This window comes from Paramisgurnus dabryanus, chromosome 3, assembly GCF_030506205.2.
Source record: "Paramisgurnus dabryanus chromosome 3, PD_genome_1.1, whole genome shotgun sequence".
Classification (NCBI taxonomy): domain Eukaryota; kingdom Metazoa; phylum Chordata; class Actinopteri; order Cypriniformes; family Cobitidae; genus Paramisgurnus; species Paramisgurnus dabryanus.
The window spans coordinates 19,736,936-19,740,602 of record NC_133339.1 but is presented as its reverse complement, the minus strand read 5'-3'; the positions used below and the strand labels follow the sequence as shown (position 1 = coordinate 19,740,602).

The window sequence follows — 3,667 nt, the reverse complement described above, 5'->3', positions numbered from 1 at the left end:
CCCAAACAGAGCGCACGGGAAATAAATGCCGTTCTCCTAAACAAATAAACCCGTGCGCCGTTCAGCGCTCTCTAGCTCGCCGGGAGCGCGGTGGAGATGGAATCACGGGCAGGGAAGAAACACGATTTATCCTCGCGAAGGGTAAACACGGCGACAGGCCCATGAACGTATGGGTGGAGTGGAGAGGTTTCACAGAGTATATAGTCAACAGAAAAGTAATCAGGAGGAAAGTAAAGGCGAGGTCGTTTGAGGAAATAAATGATTTCTGAGGCAGGATAGTGCGTAAAAAACTGTGGGCTCAAGTTATATCCGTAAACTCCATATTTCACTTTCAAGTGTTTATGTTATAAAGATTAAGATAAAAAAATCTTTAGGTGACTTTGGCTCAGCAATAGGCCTTTTAAATTATAATTTACCCTTTAAATGTCGTTTAGGTCGTAAACTTAGGTCAAATATGAATATTTTGTTGGTTAATTTAATCCACTGGTTGGGTTTGTCCATATTTAACCCAACCATGGGTTCAGTTGTTAGCACATTTTTAGGTTTCCTGACAAAATATTTATGGTTGAGGCTTAAATATACTGCAGAATTAATTTCAAATTGTTAATATATTCATTTAATTTGAACAATAATGGTGGTAGTAGTAAAATACCTAAAATATAAAGATATTTGAAATTGGAGTCTCTTGCAACTACAGTATTACTTTTTTGTAACCTTATACTTTGTTATAAGCCTTATAGCTGATGCCAATTAAATAATAAATAACTATCAAATTATTTATATTCAGCAGTATTTGTGTATATATAATATATATAAGACTAGAGTTGCATAAAGCATTTTTGTATGCATATGTAAGTGCAATTGTCTGATTTGTTGTTTGTTATTTTTTGCTTGTGCATGTATCTTCGAGCCACCAGAGGGCGATGGAGCATCAAAATGGAGTTTGACCAGGGAGACTTCAAGAAGAGGACCTGAGGCCTTCATCAACATTTCTGATTAAATCACAACATATGTACGATATGTATTCCTGTGTCAAGCCTTGCCAGGTTGTCCATGAATCTATAGTACTCTATGAAATGTCTGTCTATGAAGTACAAAGCTGTGTAAATCTTCATAAATCACTTTCATAGTCAATTTTGTTTGCATGCATAGTGATAGACTGGATTTTCTGAACGTTTAGTGAGAATATATCTGCATATTTATCACCATCACATGCTCATATCATACGGTGAATGATATATGATAACATTTTTCCAAAAGCAATTACATAATCTGTAGCATGAAATAAAAAGTAAGAGATTTATATGTAAAGCTACATTTTATGTAGAAAGTTACATTATAATAAGAGTCTCTCTCTCTCTCTCTCTCTCTCTCTCTCTCTCTCTCTCTCTCTCTCTCTCTCTCTCTCTCTCTCTCTCTCTCTCTCATTATAGGCGGAGAAAGGAGCAATTGGCCATCGTTGCGTTCCGTCACACAAAGAGGCAGGGCTGTCACAAGAAAGCCGTCCTTTTAGGGACATAATCGAGGCGGGCAGGACGGCATGTGTGGGCGTGATAGGCCGATTGTGTCAGCGAAAGTAAGATTGACAGGAGTGACAGCTCCATTTATTGGCTGCTGAAGTCTAGTCAGCAAAAGGGCATTCAGGGCCACCGGCTGGCTCTGCTGGCGGCCTGTGCAGTCGGCGCCTGGTGAGTAAGCATTTAGACAGCAGCCCTCACCACTGCAACGCATGAGAGAAATATCTCTGTCAACACTCACTGTGATCTTTGACTGTGCCTTTAAAGATGAAGGTCATGCATATGAATGCAATCGCTGTCAAACTTTTTCACACACATCTAAAACCAACCCTGACATAAATTGCACATGTTGTCAAGATCCCTTGGCACACAGAATCAGCTGTAAATACCCTTTGACTAAGAGTTCAGAGTCCTGACCCTGGAAACATGTTGCTTAAACTTTCTCAGCACACCATACATTACAATTCAAAAGTTTATCATCACTTAGGCCTACATATAATTTATTATTAATTATTTGTTTTCACGGTTTAGAGTAAAAAACAGTTGTGTTATGACAATTTTTTTTAAATAAATCAACACTGTTATATAGTTTAGCATCTTTAAACTAACCACTCTTTGCTTAGCGTTTCTAATATGCTAAAAAGGTTGGGGGTGGTTTCCCGGACCGGGATTATCTTAAACCAGGACTAGGCCTTAGTTTAATAAGGAAAAAGAACTAGTTTTAACTAACATGCCTTACTAAAAACATTACTTGTGTGCATTTTGAGGCAAAACAAAGGACACTGATGTATTTTAAGATATGTCATTGCAAGTTGTTTTCAGTTCGGACAGCTCTTATATTTATGTTAGTCTAAGACTACTCTAATCCCTAAAAAACTAAACTGCCCCTAAAAGTTTTAACTATGCGGGGATCTTACAAGCTGTTTTTCATCATTATTCATTCCAAGTTATCATTTTAAACTTTTTGGTAACACAAAACGGTATTTTTATAAGTTAATGCATTAGCTAACAATAAATAAAAATAAACAATACTTTATTAATCTTAGTTTATGTTCATATCAACAATGCAGTTAAAAAAAAATCAAAAGTTGTAAGCTGTTAACGCAAGTTAACGCACAATTAACTAAAATGAGCAATTGTATTGACATTAACAAAGAGTAATAAATGCTGAAAAACTATATTGGTTGTTATTATTGTTAGTTCATGTTAGTCAATGCATTACTAATGTTAGCAAATACAACCTTATTATAAAGTGTTAATAAAATTATATAAAGAATATGTTGGCGCAATTACATTTTTATCTGCAAAACGTTTTAAATACATTCAAGCATATATTCAGATCACAAGATTTTTAAAATCGTGGAAAAAAACATTTGATCCTTTACTTTTGACCAATAGTGTAAATGTTTTTACTCGTTGGCTTACGGTTTCATTATGTTGTTTACGTTCAAATAATAAATAAGATGATAAAAAGTCATATGCTCTGTTAATACAGGTCTAACGTTAAGGGTCTAATGGGAAATCACTTGATCTCTTTACATCCTTTTGTTAAAATGTCAATAAACAAATGTTTATGGTTTAAACTTGTGAAACCTTAAAAGTTTTAAGTAATAACCATTGACAGTGTTTTTGTCCATGTAAGATTCATTTAATCTGCTCTTGTAACTCTTTGTCCATTTCCAGTAATGCGTGAAGCCCTGGAGTCATGATAAACAGCATCTCTCGTACCTCCAGGAATTTTCTCCAACATGGAGGATAAAGAGCGTTCTCCTGGTGAGTTCTGGGAACTCTGTGATTTCTGATAAAATAATCCTGCAGTTGCAATTTTGGTCAAAAGTCCCGTGCACGTGTTGCACTTGGCCGATGAACGTCTATGACAATATTTAATTCACAATTTTGGCTTCCTTGCGCACACACGTAGACATCCAAGCGCACACATACGTATACACACATCAAACAATCTTTTTTTCTTTTATATATGTTTGCATAGCCTTTCCATCAAACAAAGGTGAAAGAAAATAAATGCTCTCCAGAGGAAACATCCTCCTTAAAGAAACATGCTCACTTGGTGTTACACCATGTTTGGGCACTAAAATATTTGCGTTTCGCTTTAATTTCCCCAATGCTGTTCAGAAACATGGGCGGCCGAA

At 35.9% G+C, this 3,667-nt stretch overlaps 1 long non-coding RNA gene across 1 annotated transcript; it reads left to right on the top strand.

The window, feature by feature from the left end:
• Positions 1 to 915: 915 nt before the first annotated feature.
• Positions 916 to 3,248, top strand: LOC135768322 (uncharacterized). The gene is made up of 3 exons (XR_010542131.1): positions 916 to 1,012; positions 1,434 to 1,688; positions 3,201 to 3,248. It is a non-coding gene; the product is annotated as an uncharacterized lncRNA (long non-coding RNA).
• Positions 3,249 to 3,667: the final 419 nt, after the last annotated feature.